At 44.3% G+C, this 20,971-nt stretch overlaps 1 protein-coding gene across 2 annotated transcripts in view; it reads right to left on the reverse strand.

Annotated features, from left to right (window-relative positions):
• LOC144823936 (sperm-specific sodium:proton exchanger-like) overlaps positions 1-20,971 on the reverse strand; it is an 8,804,346-nt gene that overhangs the window by 3,300,423 nt on the left and 5,482,952 nt on the right. The gene's annotated exons all lie outside the window — the stretch shown is intronic.

The raw sequence follows: 20,971 nt of genomic DNA on the forward strand, positions 1-20,971 counted from the left end.
GCATCTACTATTGCAGGCGGTGGTTGTGGTTGTTCTTTTCGTTGAACATCTACTATTGCGGGTGGTTACTCAGGTTGAACATCCACTATTGCGGGCAGTGGTTGTTGTTCACCACTTTTCTGCTGTGTTCCCTCTTGCGTGGAATGTGTACTACTTTGAGATAGCGATAAGTTCAGGTAAGGCTCAGTATCACTGCTTTCCACCATTAGGCTGGCTACCTCTTCCCCACTCACTGCTTGGGCCTGGGTTGGTGGCTTGGGCCCACTGATGCGGAGGTGCTGGCCCCAGCTTGGACACCGTTCACCGCTGCTGCAGGCGTACTTTTTTTTCCCAAAAAAGGTTTTCGGGTCAACACCAGACTTAAGTGTCACTTCCTTCTTCTGTTCTTCCTTCTTCTTCTCAGCAACTTTCTTGGTCTTGGAGGACCTGGTACCTGCTTTCTTTGGGGCCATCTTCTTCAGATGTCAGCAGCAGCACTCAGTTGCACAAGTTGCTGGGAATGATGTCTGGTCAGGTGAGTCACACCACACGTGACGTAGTACAGAAGGACGTCCGTCTGGCACTAGAACAGGCAATGAATGATGACAGACACCTCCTCTTCAGTCTTTTGTGCACCTACAAGCAAGAAGGCAGAATAAAATCAGTAGAATGTGGAATTTTTTTAGCTTTAATTTTAATTACTACTAGAAGTATTAGTACACTCAGTAAGGGTAAGAATAGCAGAAGAACTAAAATGCAAATGTAGTGGAAGTGGAACTTGTTTATCCTTAATTTGTGCATCATTTCGGATGGATGCAGCATCAGTGACCTGCAGCAGATAGCAATGGGGATGTGAACAGTAGTAAGCCAACAGGAACAATGGCAAGACACAGGCCAATTTGTCAAAAACAAAACAGCACACTACTACTACCACCACAGCTCCCAGCCACATGGGCACTCATCACAGGTACATGGTTAAAGAAGGCCAGAAAACAATAAACTCAAGCAGGCCTATATCCCTATATGGCCAGAAAAAGGAGAATGTCTGTTACACATCACAGGTTAATGCCAAAAAAGAAAATCCCCATGGCTAAAAGGTTTGAAAGTTACACATAAACAACACAAACAACAAAGGCATTTACATTTTTTTACACACACCCAAACAGTTAACTACACCCCAAACACCACATTTGGAAATTCAATGCATTGCCACCCATGCCCTAAATGATGATAAATTCAACAGACAAAATGGAAACCGCTATATCAAGTACCCCTTCTGACTACCTCTGGGACTCTAGGCCTACTGGCAGAAGAAATCACAAGTTTGTAGGCCTGCGACAAAACTAAAGCATGATGGAAAGTCACACAAAATGGCCGCCCCCACATGGCCTGGCCACCCCCAACAACATGAAAAGAAAGAGAAGACAGACAATACATGCCTATGGCAAAAGGACAATGTTTGGCTTCACAAAATTGCCACCCCGCCATCCACATGGTCAGGCCACCCTCAAACAACAAAGTACATAGAGGACAGAAACAGTAAGTGGTCCATGCTCGAAAAACTACAACCAAATGACAACCTGAGGAGTTTCTTTAGCAAAATTAACTGCATCAACATTTTCGAGAAGGTTTTATGCAACTCGAGACATTATTGCTCGCGAGATTGCAAATTCGGCGTGTTTGGCAGCGCGAATTGTACAAAAACGTCATTGTCGCGTGCCCGAGCACGCACATTGAGCGCGCGAAGAAGACCAAAACTGTAAGGTCGCGTAGTCACACTGTGCAAAGTTACCAAAACTACGCGAGCTGAATTCTAGGGTTACCTAGTGCGCAGAAAAAGCCATATTATTCAACACACACCCAAAACCTGCAATTCAACACCAAAAACACATTTTGCTAATCAATCCAAAGCCATCCATGACCTACATGATGTTACACTTACAACTTAAACACCACAATAACCGTTGAACAACTTTCATGCACCCATGATGATGACTCTAGTAGCACCCTTGGGCCTACTGGCAGAGTAGGCCACAAGCTTGGAGGCCTATGGCAAAAACACAGTGGGTACTAGTACCAGAAAATGGGCCCATGACATGGACAGGCGGTCACAAAAAAAATAAAAAAAGGAATAAAAAAACACAAGAAAGGAATAAAAAACAACAAAGCAGGCCTATGGGAAAAGCAAAATGCATGGCTTCACCCAATGGAAATGGGCACCAGCCCCATGGTCAGCCCACCAACAAGAAAGTACATACAATTTAAATAAACTCAAGCAGGTCTATCTATAACCCTATATGGCCTGAAAAAGGAGGATGCCTGTTACACATCACAGGTTAATGCAAAAAAGAAAATCCCCATGGCTAAAAGGTTTGAAAGTTACACATCAACACAAACAACAAAGGCATTTATAGTTTTTTACACACACCCAAACAGTAACTACACCCCAAACACCACATTTGGAAATTCAATGTATTGCCACCCATGCCCTAAATGATGTTAAATTCAACAGACAAAATGGAAACCGCTACATCAAGCACCCCTGCTGACTACCTCAGGGACTCTAGGCCTACTGGCAGAAGAAATCACAAGTTTGTAGGCCTTCGACAAAACTAAAGCATGATAGAAGGTCACACAAAATGGCTGCCCCCACGTGGCCTGACCACCCCCAACAACATGAAAAGAAAGAGAAGACAAACAATACATGCCTATGGCAAAAGGACAATGCTTGGCTTCACAAAATGGCCGCCCCGCCACCCACATGGTCAGGCCACCCTCAAACAACAAAGTACATAGAGGACAGAAACAGTAAGTGGTCCATGCTCCAAAAACTACAACCAAATGACAACCTGAGGAGTTTCTTTAGCAAAATGAACAGCATCAACATTTTCGAGAAGGTTTTATGCAACTCGAGACATATTGCTCACGAGATTGCAAATTCGGCGTGTTCGGCAGCGCAAATTGTACAAAACGTTCTTATCGCGTGCCCGAGCACGCACATTGAGCGCGCAAAGAAGACCGAAACTGTAAGGTCACGTTGTCGCACTGTGCAAAGTTACCAAAACTACGCAAGCTGAATTCTAGGGTTACCTAGTGCGCAGAAAAAGCCATATTATTCAACACACACCCAAACCCTGCAATTCAACACCAAAAACACATTTTGCTAATCAATCCAAAGCCATCCATGACCTACATGATGTTGCACTTACAACTTAAACACCACAATAACAGTTGAACAACTTTCATGCACCCATGATGATGACTCTAGTAGTACCCTTGGGCCTACTGGCAGAGTAGGCCACAAGCTTGAAGGCCTATGGCAAAAACACAGTGGCTACAAACACAAAATGGCCCCCACCACCTGGCCAAGCCACCCACAGTAAGTAAATGAACACAATCAGGCCTAAACTAACTACATGGGTTACCTAATTTTACTAAAAAAAATGAAATTCCACTACAACAGAGTTTGCAATTGAATCCAGTGCCATCCATGATGTTTTACAGACACCACAGAAACATGGTTAGACCCGTGGGTACCTCTAGGCCTACTGGATGAAATTTCAATGACATACAACTTGGCCCCTTATGAAAGTTCAGGCCTCCCTCAATAATATTTTTTAAGAAAGATTGAGAAGCACAGAAAACTGTAGTTAAAAAAAACCCCAAACCAAGCAAACATTTACAGTACACCAATTCTCAATTCTCAAACTTACTTGTAAAAGAAAAGTTCAAATCCAAAATTCCTTAATAAATCCAATCAAATGCTATGATGCAGGCCACATACACAAAGAGTGAGATCCTTCCAGCTCCAAATCCAAATGAAAGTGAACACCACATGGACAAAGCACTGGGAGGAGCCTGGTGGACAGGAACAGGAAGTTTGACACTCAGTGGCACTTCCTTTCTCTTGAAAAAAAAAGAGTAGAAACAAAAAGAGAACTCCAACAAAGGCATTTATAGTTTTTTACACACACCCAAACAGTAACTACACCCCAAACACCACATTTGGAAATTCAATGTATTGCCACCCATGCCCTAAATGATGTTAAATTCAACAGACAAAATGGAAACCGCTACATCAAGCACCCCTGCTGACTACCTCAGGGACTCTAGGCCTACTGGCAGAAGAAATCACAAGTTTGTAGGCCTTCGACAAAACTAAAGCATGATGGAAGGTCACACAAAATGGCTGCCCCCACGTGGCCTGGCCACCCCCAACAACATGAAAAGAAAGAGAAGACAAACAATACATGCCTATGGCAAAAGGACAATGCTTGGCTTCACAAAATGGCCGCCCCGCCACCCACATGGTCAGGCCACCCTCAAACAACAAAGTACATAGAGGACAGAAACAGTAAGTGGTCCATGCTCCAAAAACTACAACCAAATGACAACCTGAGGAGTTTCTTTAGCAAAATGAACAGCATCAACATTTTCGAGAAGGTTTTATGCAACTCGAGACATATTGCTCACGAGATTGCAAATTCGGCGTGTTCGGCAGCGCAAATTGTACAAAACGTTCTTATCGCGTGCCCGAGCACGCACATTGAGCGCGCAAAGAAGACCGAAACTGTAAGGTCACGTTGTCGCACTGTGCAAAGTTACCAAAACTACGCAAGCTGAATTCTAGGGTTACCTAGTGCGCAGAAAAAGCCATATTATTCAACACACACCCAAACCCTGCAATTCAACACCAAAAACACATTTTGCTAATCAATCCAAAGCCATCCATGACCTACATGATGTTGCACTTACAACTTAAACACCACAATAACAGTTGAACAACTTTCATGCACCCATGATGATGACTCTAGTAGTACCCTTGGGCCTACTGGCAGAGTAGGCCACAAGCTTGAAGGCCTATGGCAAAAACACAGTGGCTACAAACACAAAATGGCCCCCACCACCTGGCCAAGCCACCCACAGTAAGTAAATGAACACAATCAGGCCTAAACTAACTACATGGGTTACCTAATTTTACTAAAAAAAATGAAATTCCACTACAACAGAGTTTGCAATTGAATCCAGTGCCATCCATGATGTTTTACAGACACCACAGAAACATGGTTAGACCCGTGGGTACCTCTAGGCCTACTGGATGAAATTTCAATGACATACAACTTGGCCCCTTATGAAAGTTCAGGCCTCCCTCAATAATATTTTTTAAGAAAGATTGAGAAGCACAGAAAACTGTAGTTAAAAAAAAACCCAAACCAAGCAAACATTTACAGTACACCAATTCTCAAACTTACTTGTAAAAGAAAAGTTCAAATCCAAAATTCCTTAATAAATCCAATCAAATGCTATGATGCAGGCAACATACACAAAGAGTGAGATCCTTCCAGCTCCAAATCCAAATGAAAGTGAACACCACATGGACAAAGCACTGGGAGGAGCCTGGTGGACAGGAACAGGAAGTTTGACACTCAGTGGCACTTCCTTACTCTTGAAAAAAAAAGAGTAGAAACAAAAAGAGAACTCCTAGCCCAAAAAAATACAGCCAAATCACAATCGGAGGGGTTTTCCTGAACAAAATGATCAGTTTTGAGAAGGTTTTAACATGCTCGAGAGATATTCTGTGCCAGATTGCAGTTTCTGCGTGTTCGGAAACGCGATCTTATCAACATGGCGCTACAAGGAAGATCGCGCGTCCTAATGACGTGTTCGCGCGTCCGAATGACGTTATCGCGTTCTCACAGTCGCATGGGATTGTGCGGCCGGATTCCAAACATCGTAGCGAACACTACCGGGAGAGAAAAGCGAGAAAGAGAACGCAGAACCACGGTAAGTCATTACTGCGCACGCGAGAATGCTATTGAGCGCGCGAGGAAGAAAAACTACCACGCTACGCTGTAGATTGCGAAGTAGTCGACAACTTCGCGCTCACCGCGAAGTTGCCGAAAATTCGCAAACTCCACGAGCGGGAGTGTTTGATTGATTCAGATGCTCTGTCCATCACCACCCCCTTTTGTACCGCTTTGGCCGTCATAAGTGTTGCAGGGTATGCTCAGACGTGAGTCCCTTGCTCACTTTGCCACTGGATTCAATCAAGCTGGGCTGAAGACGGCTGGAATGCCAGAAACCGGTCCTCGGAAGCTTTTTTCCGGTCTAGGGAAGGCAGGGCTTGGCAGTTCGGGCTGGACTGTTCCCATGAGGCACAGGGTCAGACTGATTTGCATATAGCCATGTCTGAACTGGGGTGGCAGAGTGGGCTAAAGAACGTTGAAGGATCAAACCCAGAACTTTTGACTGGGTGTGAGTGTTGGATTGATTCAGATGCTCTGCCCATCACCACCCCCTTTTGTACTGCGACTAGGGATGTAGCACGCATACCACCAACACAGGCCACACCAAAACTACCTCCAGCTTCCATTTTTACATTTGCACACAGCCGGCAGCGTCCTACATCCAGCACAAGTTCCACCTCAGCAGAAGTAGGTAGTGGTACTACTGCGCAGCCACATAGTGAAATTCACCATACAACCTCCAGTTCATCCGGCATTGGAAGTGGCACCTCTAGCAGGAGACAAAAGTTAAGCTCCCCAGTGTGGGACTTCTTTACAGTTAGCGCAAATGAGGAGAACATTGCTATATGCTCCATTTGTCATTCCTCTGTTAGTCGTGGTAAGCTTGGTACAAACTATGGTACCGGAGGCCAAATGACCCATATGAAAAAACATCACTCAATCAAGTGGGAGGACCAACTACGTATCATAAAAGCAGGAACCAATAATGTTAGTGGGGAAGCAGTAGAAGGTCCCAGGTCGAACAGGAAGAAGAGGGAGACATTCTATCTGGTAGTGGTACACTAAGTACCCCTGTTCGACTCCCCAGCACTGCAGTGGTAGATCCCACATCCTCCGCATCAGCAACATCTCTGTGGCACCAGAGTAAGAGTAACCCGGAGACATCAAGGAGTACGAGTGCGAAGTCTGCGACGCGAATGACAGCATCGGGCACAACAGAAAGAAATACCAAGCAGCGTACCATTGTTAGCATGTTTAGGCAGGAGGTAAAGTACAAGCGCAACCACCCAATAGCACATTTGTACAATGCTAAGCTTGCTAAAATGTTAGCTCTGGACCTTCTCCCTTTTTCTTTTGTTGAAGGGGTAGGCTTCCTGGAATTTGTGACAACCCTCTGCCCAAAATGGAATGTTCCCAGTCCCTACTATTTTGCCAGAGTACCTGTTCCAGCACTACACCACGACGCGCTGGAATTGCTTGGAAAAGCCTTGCAGCAGAGTGCTGTGCATAGTATCCACCTGACAACAGACATGTGGACCAGTAGCCAAGCCACTGATTACATGTGCATCACTGCACACTGGATCTCTTTTACAGGTGTTAGAGACAAGATATCTACGGGCATTGACACTACTGAGATTTTTAATGATACTCGCAGACATGCTACTGTAGCCATGTTTGCTATGGAGACATCGCATACTGCTGCAAACATTCTGGATGAGTTCAACAGCAAGGTCTTTGAATGGCTGCGACCAAGAGGCCTCAATATTGGTTTTGTTGCCACCAACAATGGCAGTAATGTAGTTAAGGCCATGGAAGATGGTGGCTATTTTAGGGTCTCGTGTTTGGCACACTGCATTAACATTGTGGTTCAAGACTTTCTGAAAAATGAAAGCAAAGTCAGCAGCTTACTGACCATTTGCAGAAGAATCTGTACGCATTTCAATCATTCTTTTAAAGCCCGGAAGCAGCTACGGGTCATTCAACGTGAGTATAAAATGCCAGTCAAAGCACTCATCCAGGAGGTACCAACACGTTGGAACTCTACTTATTACATGCTTGATCGGCTGTTTGAGCAGTACATACCACCTAATGCTTATGTCATGACAAGAAGATCAGGGGATCCAACTGTTATTAAAGTCATGACAGTTGAGATGTCACAATGGGACCTCATTAAATGCCTGACAGAGATGCTACTTCCTTTTGAGGTCTTCACACGTGCAGTCAGCAGGGAGGACTGTACTATGATCCAAGCTATCCCATTGTTGTACATGCTGGAGCAAGAGCTGAAGGAGGTGTCTGAAACATACAAAGGTGTTGAAGGAAAACTTGAAGCGTGTAATTTGGCGAAGTCCTTAGCCGGCCGCTTATCTGAGAATACAAGGATTCAAAATAAGATTGTGTTGCATCAACATTACATTACTGCCACAATTTTGGATCCACGGTACAAATTATTTGTTGTGAACAGTAATGCAGTAATTCATTTTTCAGAAGGGGATGTTTCCAAGTACAAAACTGTAATAGCCGAGGAAGCCACTGATTTAGAAAACGAACAGCTCTCAATTAGAGGCCTGCAAGTGCCAGCCCAGGACAGTGCAAGTACTACTGAGCATCCTACAGAGTCAAGTTCTTCTTCACAGCATGCGAGCAGTGTGTTTGCTTCCCAGCAGTCACCAACACAAACAATAACAACAACCGCACCAACAGGATCTGATTCATCAGACACAAGCAAACAAATAGCTGTTTGGTTTCTAAAGAAATGGATGGGTAAGTCCGTTGCTGTCGCAAAGCAAAAGGAGGACGAGCAAACCCGAGCACCAATGAACATTGAGCGGTTGGTCCAGGACTATCTGGATGACACAACAGAGGTGTTTATGGAGAAAAGCCCATTGGTGTATTGGTATAGGACAAGAAGCCAATGGCCACTGCTCAGCAGGCTGGCGATAAAGTATCTAGCTTGCCCTGTTGCAAGTGTCTCTTCTGAGCGTGTTTTCAGTGCTGCTGGTGCCATTGTGACTGTGAAAAGGACCAATCTCTCGCCCAAAAGCGTGGAGAGGTTAACCATGATCAAAATGAATCAGCACTTGATACCACCAGACTACAAAGTACGTGAATCAGAGCTGGAAGAGGAGAGCGAGTCGGAAGAAATAATTAGTGGGTTACAGGACCTACTTCTGTCGGAAGAACCACCAGGGTTTGAGGACGAGCTCCTCTTCCCTGACAACTAGGCTTTGAAATTGTTACATTCTCCCTTCCTTTATTTCTCCCTTCCTTATTTGTGTGTATCTGTCTTTCTGACTCAAACTTCAAAACCAACACCATCTTCCTTTCTCTTTTAATTACCTATTGGAGTTGCACATCTGACCATTTACTGTGCACTCCACTCATCAGAGTCCTGCTCCATCTTCCTGACTCACCCTAAATACATTTCCATCTTGCCAATGTACATTAGATGGAGATGGACAATAGTGCAATAATGTAGCCTCTAACAGTCCCTCCATAACAAGTGAAACATACGTGACTATAGCCATCTTCTGTTTTGTTTCCAATCTGAAATGCATCACTGTCTTAAGGCTACACCTCTGTCTGCAGGCATACACATCTCTTCAATGTCAGAACTTGAACAGGGCTCCTAAATTAAAGTAAACTCGTCATCACTTTCAGAAGACTCTGCTGCATCTGTGATCTGACAGCCACAAAGAAGAGAAAGACAAGTATATTTGAAATGTATGATGCCATACATTGCATTGGCTGCTTGCTGACTCAAAGCAAATGTGCATGAAGTAGAAATATACTAGTAGTTTAATATAATAACAAAGTACTTGTGTCTCAAGTGATGGTCAATGTTTCCATGTTGTTTAATAATATGCATCCAATTGTACTCCTACTACTGCAGGTGCAGTCTGACTCTGGACTTAGTCGTAGTCACTCACTACAGACTGAGTTGCTGTTGGTGGTCTGTGGAGAACACGTACACATGCCACACCGGATGATGAATGATGAGGCATTGGTAGAGGCAGCAGCTGCTGCCTCTTCCTCCTCCTCGGCCTCAGCCACCAGCCGGCGGTACTCCTCCACAATGGCATGCAGTTTCCTTTGCCGGGCCCTGGCTGCCAACTCCTTCCTTGATGGTTTTTGGGAAGGAGCATGAGTATCTATAAAAAAGAAACAGAATTGTAACTGAAACTCTTCCAAATTAATTCAACACATAGTGGCATAGTAGCACTACCAAGCGCAGTACATACAAATGGTGGCAACTTTTAGTATCTATCTAATCTATCCTCATGCTTCCCCTGCCTGTAACTTTTGTTGAAGTTTTTTCTGGCATTATACTGGCCCTAGTACTATGGGTGGACTTGAGTACACAGAAGAACACCAGTATTTTTTGTATCTCCTTTTATATTTTCAAAGTAAGACTCCGCTTCCAGTGACAGTCTCCACCTATGATGAATACAATACATTTAGGGGGAAAGCAACCAATAAAAGTAAATGTCTATCATCTTTATTATCGCCTTAGCTGGTTTCACTTTCACCAACAACCACCCATGCGTCCACTCCTTCCTTGCTTTGGGTTTCATTGTCACAAACTCCGATCATGATTCTTGCTATCCACTATATCCATGCACCCATATTGTTTTGCCCAACCAGGCATGCATCTTCTCTTTCACCTTCCAGTTCTACCCATCCTTCAACAACCCATGCATCGGATTCATATCAGCCACGTGCATGAACCTTCCAAAGTATCCTTCTATGGTAGTCTTATTGCATCTTTCGTCCTTCCTCCTTCCTCCCTAGTTCACTTCTTTCCCTTTTTGTTCAACACATCCCTCGAGGTCATCTGATCTGACTTTTAGTTTTCTCCATCACTTTCACAGCTGAGTTGGAGTCTGATAGAAGAGGCCTTGTTTACTCAACTCACGCTGGTAATGCTGCAAAGGGTGTCTTCTTCAACCATTGTATATTGTCCAGTACAATTTCAAATTCATACTTTCTTAATAAGTCTCGTAGCACAGTGAGGGAAGTGTTCCCCTTCCACCTAGTAATGTAAATAAGTAATGAATATAACTTACCACTGCCCACCGCTGAAGTTTCCTCCCCCACTGTTGCTACTGCGGGTGCCGCAGCCACTGTCCCCTCCTGGATGGCATTAGTATCGCCGCTGGCCCCGTCGGCAGTGGCACTGGTCGTTGGTAGTGATTGTGCACCTATAAAAGCAAGTACACCTTTTGAGATGCCTGCACAACTTCCCCTATTTTACTAGTTGTACTTCACCAGGAAGGAAGATTGAAAATACAGTTACGTACAACATAAAGCATTGTAAGTGTAACTAGTCCAAATTGCGTACTACTGTACAGCAGTCATTAGACAGAGTTTAATTTTACTTTATTAGATGGTCCCTAGGATCATCTAATCTCTACTCCTACTCTAGTCTTTGGAACGTTAGCCTGAGCCATGTAACCATTTTAGAATCATCCGGGTCTACTGTTTTGCCCATGTTGTTACCTTGCAGCTTGTTGCACAGTAAGAAAGACACCTTTGAGGCCACATGAGTGTTGCATACAACTAAAGAGGCTGTCGTACTTACTTACTTACAGTATTGTTAATCCCTTTTGCTTATCCATAATGTTATACTTTTTGGCATGACTGCTATAAACTGGCATAGTTGTATTCACTGTCTAACGTGCAACATTTTTCTCCTAGGCAGATGAGAAGATTGCCTTCTACGAACCAGAGATTAGCAGAGCTTTCGAAAGATGCATGTGTAACCAGTATACGTTCAACGGTGAGGGGTCTCCCACAATTCCCACAGTTCTCTATCGTGCACTAGTTGTACAAAAATGTAGAGTATTTAATCTTCTTTATTTTGCATGGTGGATCTGGATGTTTTTCATGGAACAACTTACAAGTTACAACAATACAAAGCTTGTTATTATAACAATAACGTTTTTGAACTTGCACATCGACTCTGTGGTATATTTTGAGTGTCTGGGGTGTTGTGGACTTTAACGAGTGAGTGAGCGAAAGGGTGTTCTTCTGTTCTGGGTTGTGTAAGAAAATCATTGGGTATATCTAACTATCTTCTTGTGGGGATCGGGAGTGGGACAAATGACTAGGACTGAGACACTTAGGTAGGTAGACTGTCGTTGAATTGTGGGTTCTTCTGACTGAGTTCTGTTACTAGGGTGTTAGTAAGGTCCAACCTCGCTATCACCAACATCCTATTTTCTTGTGCATAGTTCTGTATGTGCCTATGCAGAGAATAACCGTAACAGTAGTAGTAGTATAATAACCTAACAAAAATTAGTAGGCAAACATCTGGTTGCGCATTTTTGGGGTGGGAATTGACAAAAACTAGAGATTACAGAGGACAACGCAAAAGACAGGAGTGGACCCAGTGGCTACAGCTATTCTATCACAGCTTTATTCCAAAGAATACCTTAACTAAAGAGTGGCCAACAGGGCAAGCTTAGCTAAAGACAGTCTAATAGTAGTAGCACAGAGAGTCATCGGGCAGAGGCAGTTTGAAGGAATTTAAAGTCAGGGATGGCACTAGATACCCAAAATTTGGAAAACAAATTGAAGACCAAAGAAGGTTTAGCTAACATTTAATTAGGAAGGAGGCTTAATAGGTTTGAAACAATAAGGTGCGTTAAAAAGTTAGGGAAATATAATTCATAATAATATAAGCACTGGAGGACTTACTGGGGCCAGCAGCAGGATCCTCGGTAGAGGAGCGCTCCTCTGGTGGTTGTCCCGCCGACTCGGACCCCGTCTTCGTGCTCCTGGGTGGTGCTGATCATGTAAGAAATAATAAAGAAAGAGAAACATTGAGTGCTGTGAAACAAATACATCATTCAAAAATCCTCTCAAACATTTTAGGAAACAACAATTGCAATAGAATTTACTTCAAAGTCTAAATGACTACTGGCTTGCAGGATTCACAGACCGTCTACTTATAGAACACTAATCAAATGTTCCATAAACATTCTGATTGCAGAATATACTAACGAAGCCAGTACCACCTGACCTACACCACCTATTCCAGAATCCAGCCGGGCCAATTGTTCAGTAAGTCGGCGTTTCCATTTTATTTTTGCCCGCAAACATGCATAGATGAGATGGAGGAGTAGGACACATGCATAAATTTGTGCATACACGAAATTGTTGGTTGCTTGCGTCATATGAACTGCTACTGACTGACGTGACAATGCTATTGCTGCTAAGCCTACCACTCAGTAAACAAACTGCAAACCGGTTCTATGGAGGGGTCGGATAAATAAGAACTAACTAAGCATTCAGTGACAGAGGAGGCGCCTCGTCATGCAGACCAATAAGAAAATATGAACTAATACTATCCATCCACCACTATTTCACTAAAGGACAATGTAAGGACTAGACTCTAGCAATAGCATTAACTAACTTCAGTTTTCTAAAGTAAACTCTAACATCAATAATCACCAGCCCAAGCTAGCGCACAGTTACAAACCAGTAAGAGAAGTGGCGAGCAAGCAGCACCTGTGTCATACGGTAACAGAAGATTTTGAGACGGAATTGATCTGCAATGTAACTAAGCGCACAAGTAATTGTGTTACTTATTCGTCCAAGAATTATACACAATACTTATACTACTATATATACATATATTAATATTACTAGCTACTCACCAAGCCCCACGACCTCGACACCTAGCAGGTCCAACAGGTCCTGCTCCCTGTCTAGAATGTCTGCCCACTGGTGGGCCAGCTGCTGGTGGGTGCGCCGGATATCCGTGCGGCGGAAGACTGTTCGGCGCACCTTCACCCACCGGCGGTGACGCTCCTCTGGCAGGTAACCGGAGCCTGGCCTGCCGCCTGCTGCCAAGGTCAAGGGGAGGTGGCGCTGGATGAAAAAAACCAGGGCGGCCACCTCCGCCTCCCCGAAAAGTTTCCGGGCCTGCACCCCTGCAGGTACCATTCTGCCGCAAGGTAACCGGCTCTTGGGCGCTGGCACCTTGCCCTTCGAGCCGGTTCTGCTGCTCCCCTTTGCCATGGTTCTGGGGTGGAGGTGGAGGTGGAAAAGAAGTTAGAACAAAAGGAAAAAAGGTAGGGGGAAGAAGTAGGAGCTTAAATAAAGAAGTAAACTAAAACAGTAGAAAAGTTTTTTTAAAAAGGTGGAAAAGTAGAAATAAAATGCAAAATATGAACTTAGGGACAGAGAGAGATAGATGATAAGTAAAAAAAGTAAGAAAAACTGTGAAAATAAATAAGGATTGCAAAGATAAAAGGTGGATAGAAAACTAGGCCCAGAACCATAGCAGATAGTGTGAAAAACAAGATGGCCGCGCCCCTCGCGACCACGTGGGTAAGTTTGCGCGCGATTTCACGCGAACACGCACTTTGTCAGCGTGAACAAGTAGTTGTGTTCCCGAACATGACGTGCACTACGCGAACACCTTATGCGTGACCCGGAAGAGGAAATAGGGGACGCGAGTGGGCGGGACAATTGAAAAAAACAAGATGGCCGCGCCAATAGCCCACCACATGGGTAAGGTCGCACGCTACAATCCCCCGAGCACGCAGACAGCGCCCCGAACACGCACAACGCGCTTCTGAGCAAGAAAAACGGCTCGCGAACGGGTCCAGCAAGCGACTACGCATGCTCGCGAAGCTCGCGTAGTGCGAGAACGTCTTCGCGTAGCTTCGCGTAGCGCGACTACGCGTACTACGTTCTATTTCCTTCTCAGAACAGTATCTTTTCTGTAAGCCAGACGGTGAGGAAAATAACTCAGAATCACTGCTTGATTTCATGCCTTATTCAACGTTCAGTGAGATCTACTGACATTGACAATGGAAGCACTTGTATCAGAATAATGTTTACTGTTCTGGACATCTATGCATGCTTGCTTGGCTTTTCAAGACTTTGTGCTGCTTGGGAGTCAAGTATATTTAAAAACTGTCAATGCTTTAACTTTGTTAACATTGGAGTACGGAAAACTGGAAACAAATTAAACACTTTTCAGTAATGTCTGCATAAGTAAGGAATCGCTGTTGAATCGATTTCCCACACCACTGCCTTGGAACTTTGTGGCAGAGCTATCTTTTCTTTTCTAAACTCACTGCCCCTATGATCTAAATGCATCGTTGTTAGAAAGTTATCCTTTTGCCCAGTTCACTCCCATGGTGTACTGAATGATACTGGTACTAGTGGTGCCCTGGGCACCAGGGCCGGACTGGCCATAGCGGGCACCGGGCAATCCCCCGGTGCACCGCACGGGTGGGGGGCGGTTTTGGGCCCCTGGGGGCTGATTTTATAACAGGGCCGTTTTGCAGCAGCTGCAAAATCGGCCCTGTACCAAAATTGGCTGAAAACCGGCCCAGCGGCACCTCCAACCCTGCAGGAGGTTGAGCAAACCAGGGGAGAATTTACACTCCGCCCAAGCATAGTTGGGAGATCGCAAAAGTAACAAATAACAGGGAGGGTATGGATGGGGAGGGGTGGTCAAAGTCAATTTTGTTTTTTACTCACCGGCCCCAATCAGGGCTGCATCTAAAGTAAATAATGAACAGTACAAGTGCCAATGCATGACGGCTTACAAAAGGGAAATTATTCTTATGGCAGAGGACTGAAAGTGAGGGAGGGGTCCACAAGGCATGGGACAATCTCGAACACTTATCTCAGCATTTGGCATGATTATTCTTTTAGACTTTTCTACAAGTCGCACTAGAGTGCCCTTGTTGTGGTACCAGCTCAGCCCCTACACGAATAGTGTTACTTTGCTGACAGTGGTGGCAGTTAGCAGTTCTTTTGTATTTATGTAGTAGAAAATGCATACTAGGCAGTATGGTGTGCGCTTTGCATGTTGGTAGTTGTAGTTCACTAAGAACATGCAAAGCGCACACTTGACAATTCAATCACCTCAGCAAAAGCTATTGGTAACACCTGGGGAGCAACGGCGGGTGCTTCCTCATTGCGGAGATAACAAAGATCTTAGCCCGAGAGTGCAGGAAGAGGCTTACACCTGCATTCAGGCAAGTGATGCCACACGCAAGCAGCATCGCGATTGGCGGTCTTCACTGCACTCGTGCTGTGGCGGCATCTACCTTGCGGGAGTGAGCAGCGGTCATATGTTTGTAATTAATGTGGCCATGTCGCTGCTCACTCCCGCAAGGTGGATTCCGCCACAAGCACGAGTGTAGTGCTTGAAAAGTGAAGACCAATGGCTAAAGGCCCTCCTAGCGCACCGCATGCATGCTGCCTAGGTGAGACCTAGATAGGTACATATAATAGGGCAAAGGAACATGTAATAGTGTTCACATACAATTGGTAATGACAGACCCCAGAAGTCCCTAGTAGATAATAGGGCCTAGGGGTACAATCTACCTACAAGTCCCTAGTATATAATAGGGAATGGAGGTTTGTTGGCCCAGCAGATTTCCTGCATTTGCACGTTTGCACTGCTGTGTGCCCGCTGTCCTTTTAAAGGCTGTTCTTGCTTGCAGCCTGTCTTTAAAAGTAAATTCTTCCAATTGACATTGAGAGACCCTATAAGAAGGCCTGGGTGGAGCTGTTGTTGAAAACCTCCGCTAAATTCTGAGGAGTACCGCAAGCAGGAGTTGTATGATTGGTAATACTGGCCATGTTGTACATGTTAAAATCAGTTATTACCAACATTTTTTAGTGAGTTCGCTGTTTCACACCTACTTTCCATACTTGAAATGTATGGGGCATAAAATCTTTTGGGCGGGTGTGAGGCCCTGAGAAGAGAAATGTTAAAAAATAAGCCTTTATCAGAACTAGGGTGGGGATTTGCCCCAACCAAATGCACTGCTAAGATTGCCCTAAAGGCTGTCACGTCTTCCAACACATTTATCCATATAATCCAGTTTAGTCCTTCTTTTCAACACTGTCATCCAACGTATTTACAACATTTTTTTCATCCACAGGCGGAATGATGCTTGCCATTTTACATAGTTTCTAATGTTTATGCTGGGCCATCCAAACCTCTCGCAAGAAACACGAGTGATGCAAATTCGCCTGAAGGCAGTGATGATTATTTAAAAAAAAGGCCCACTGCATTCCAGGCAACTGGGTGCCCTTTGTCAGGGGTCACTACAATAACAGATACAAAGAAAACCACATGTTACCTTTTATACCTTCATTTTCATCCACATCAATGCATTAATACAAATCATTAGAGTGCTTCATATAATTTAACATTCTTGTTAACAATTCATCCATTAGCAATGTTAATCCATAAACTGAGCTCCTAAACTCTGACGGCAATCTCCACCTTTCTCATGTTGTGCATTTAAAATTCAGCAAAACCTCTCGTTAACCCAACCCTCTTATCTCAGGAATTCACCGAACGCCGTTCAGCTTCTCATTCATCCAATCAATGCTTATATTCTACGGAACCTACCTGTCGCTTGCTGTATTGTACATTGCACCCCCCTATCTCCCCAAATGCTCTCGCTCCTCCCCATACATAATCACCAACTCACCACACTCGCGCTTCTCATCCTCTCCCTGACTCTCACCTATCACTCCAAACTCACAGCTTAACTCGCACGCTGCACTCAATAGTCCGTAACCCCCACTCAAACAAATTTGCACATCCACGTTCGGTCCGCAATTCACCAGCAACAACCCCACTCTTTCACACACTCGCACCCCAGGTGAAAATAACAATATTCTAATCTTTCCCTGCTGTAACGATGCGCCGTACCTGCAATAACCGTGCCCTCATGCACATCCTCAGTTCTCCTTATCCAAATGGTAATGCCCTCCCTTCTCCCTCCCCTCATTTAAACCCCCACAGCTATTCTTATTGGTCAGCTGTTATTCATTTCCCGCCATCAGCTTCATGAATCAACAGTGCTTTTTACTAAAAACTCTTTGTCCCATAATCCATTGCACTTGTGGAAACCTCAAATTGCTCATTGCTAACAAAAGGTGCTCTGATTTGCATTCCACATGGCAGGCAAAACAACGTGGTTCGTCATTGAAGATGGTGTTGAAAAGACACGTGATAATGCTCTTGAATAATTCGATAATAATGATTTGGAGTAGAATGATATCTGTTACCAGAGAACCTTTTGTTAGCATTGAGCAATTTGAGGTTTCCACAAGTGCAATGGATTATGGGACAAAGACGCCTCCTCCTTGTCGGTACTCTGGACCTCTTGGCTATTCCAATATGGCCTACATGGTGGAATGGGAAACATGTCAGCCCAGGCTGCGCTCCATCCCCTCAGTACTCAGCTCAACTGACGCCTGTTCGCCTGTGCCACCCCCATGTAGTTTTGACCTCCCTGGCCTGACAGGTGTGTGGGAGAGGAGCTGAGGGTCACTGAAAGCAACTCCAATACTCGTGCTTCCATCACCGTAGTGACCATCCTGCTGGGTGTGCTCCAACTACATCTTGGCTCGGACAGAGGCAAGGTGCAGAATCCATGGCCAATCAGCACTTCAGAATATTTTGCCGTACACTGGGATTGCATAAAGTGCCAGCAGTCCTCCAATCCTAGGCTACCTTGCACTGTAGCAGTACTTACTACCACTTCAATCTAGACGAGTCAAAGAAAATGTTTGACTGTGGCATTGGTTGCTATACGCCCCGGAAGTGCTAGTATGAAGGCCCCATTGCACCATTAAAAAACAGCAGGCAAGAGACTTCATATTTAACTAGGGGATGGTGAGCACAGGCAAACTCCGCCATGTGGCAATTGACAGATTTTGAGCGGAGTATACCGCCCACCCATACCTATAAGTCGCTAGTATAGAATAAGGGCTAGGGGGTACAAACTACCTATAAGTCCCTAGTATGCAATAGGGCATGGAAGTTTAGAGGCGCAGCAGATTCCCCGCACTTGCGTGTGTGCACCGCTGAGTGTCAGCTGCCATTTGACATGCAGGCTTGCTTTGCTTTAAAAGCAAATTGCATGCAAATTTGACTTTGGTGGTATGGGCACATTAAAAGTGTTAATCTACTGTATTTGTACATCTTTTGAACCCCCAGGTCTTCCCTACGGGTCTCAGGGGTGAGCGGCCATGTAACTATAAGCAGGGACCTTTTACAATAGGTTCTATATGCCCTGGTGAGGAGAAAAAAGCCCATTTAATTTTTCCCTGTTGTAGATACTTGGTATTGATAAATGTAATAACTTGCCACTGTTGAATTTATCATAATTAGTCCAGAAGTCTCTGCTGATTGGTCAGCCTTAGCAGGCTTAGGCAGCATGCTTTGATTAGGTGATTAGAGGCCTGGCCGGAGCAGGGTTATCTAATAGAGAGAGCACTGAAGATGCAGATAAGTAGGATACACCAGGCAGACCTACCCCCACATCATGTGCCCCCAGCCAGATAGCAGGCTTAGGTCAGAGAGGAGGAAGCTAATGGAAATGAGTCACACTGTGGATTCGGTTAGCTAGCTTTAGCTCCTCTGGAGAGAAATCATCCATGTTAGAAGTGCAGTGCTTTGTGGGATAAGAATATGCTACACTTTGTAGGAAGTTATCATGTTTTTGGGTGGCTCCCACCATCTCATTGGACAGAGGTGTCCTCCGACGTGTCGCACCAGAATACTGAATAAATATGTGGGAGCTTCATAGTCTCTCAGATCTGCTGCCTGAAACTGCAAGGAAAGGAAGGACTTCCCTGCTGGAATCTGGACCTGCACCCAAAACCCTGCACTCTGAATAACTGCACCTGCTGCACAATCTGGTACTACAGAACTAGGGACCTTGCCTTGCTTCAAGAAGGATTAAGGAGTTGACTCCCTGCATGCTACTGGTTAGAAGAGACAAAAAAGAAGCAGAGAACTCTGGGTAATTCTCAAGTTTAGGTGGAAAGCAGCTCCTGTATAGAGCTGCTTTCCACCTAAACTTGAGAACTACCCAGAGTTCTCTGCTTCTTTTTTGTATTATTTATTCGTCACTCTATGTTTGAAAGGGTTTTGTTTTCACAGGTTAAAAGAGCCCACCTGTATCATCTCCACCAAGAGTCCTCATCCTGGAGTGCTTCCAGTGGACTTGTACGGATTTGACCAGATGCACTGTGGGAATTGTAGTCCAGAAATCCCATAACCATCTAGGAGATTCCAGACCTTTGGATTGGTGTTTTGAACACTTTCAACCTACAAGGAGTTATTCTGGAATCAACTTCTGAAGATTCTAGGACTTTGGAGAACTATTGTGAAAAAGATTCATTAGGTGACCGACCCAATGTCGAGAGTCAAGATGACTAACTTAAACAGTTACCTGTCCTGGAGTTCAGGTTCATCCCGCTGAATGCTTCGGAGCTCCAGACTTCGAGGATTTGACTGGGGCCTCGCAAAAAGTCAAGCAAGTGAGCCCTCATTGAATCCAACCTGCTGTGAAGGATCGATCAACGTCGGAAGGAAAGGAAGTAAGTGCCAAGGTAACATTTTGACCTGGTCCTCCCACTTAGTGTATCCGACCAGTGTTCCATCGCGATTGGCCTCAAACTTGGACTTTGTCCCGGTCAAACACGACCAAATGTCCCAAAGTGGTGCTATATGTCTTTAAGCACTATGAAGAGGTTAATTAATATCTCCGGTTCCCGACATTAGATTTTTAAAATTTTTATGTCATTTCAAAGATAAAAAATATTCCTTATTTTGAAAAATTGATGTGGGATTTGTATTGCTTGTTGTGTCTTACTTGTTTGATGTAGTGTTTTTTTTTGTAAATGGTTTACATACCTGTCTTCTTAGTTAGGTCTGTCTGCTTGTTGTGAGACCTTTACTGGACCTTATACTGGGTTGGTGGCCTTGTTGCCAGTGGTAAGTGCATACTTACCTCTGCCAATAACCCACTTTCCAACAGTCTGTTTTCCAAGGATAAACTGTGTCTAATGGATTGGACTAATTCCTACAGGGAATCGAAATTCCGAGCATAGTCACCTATGGTAGGGAAATGTACACTCAACATTTTGTATTCAGACAAGCAAATTTTTTTTAACTGTTCATAAGGAAAAAGAAACAGAGGAAAGGGTAAACATATGTTTATTAACATTTCTAGCATTGATTTGAACTGATTCTGATGAAAGATTTTTTTTGTCAAAGGTTGGCTTTACTGATTTTTGATAAACTCGACTGCAGTTCATATTTCCTTTCCATTCAGTGTCCTTTTATATTGTTTAATCATCTTTCTGTGTTTAAATTATGTTTCCACCTTCTAGAAATTAAAAGCCCATGAGACCTTATTGTTGCATCAATGAGAATCATATTTTCCTACGATGTGCATTAA

The sequence above is a fragment of the Lissotriton helveticus genome, chromosome 3_1 (assembly GCF_964261635.1).
Source record: "Lissotriton helveticus chromosome 3_1, aLisHel1.1, whole genome shotgun sequence".
Lineage (NCBI taxonomy): Eukaryota > Metazoa > Chordata > Amphibia > Caudata > Salamandridae > Lissotriton > Lissotriton helveticus.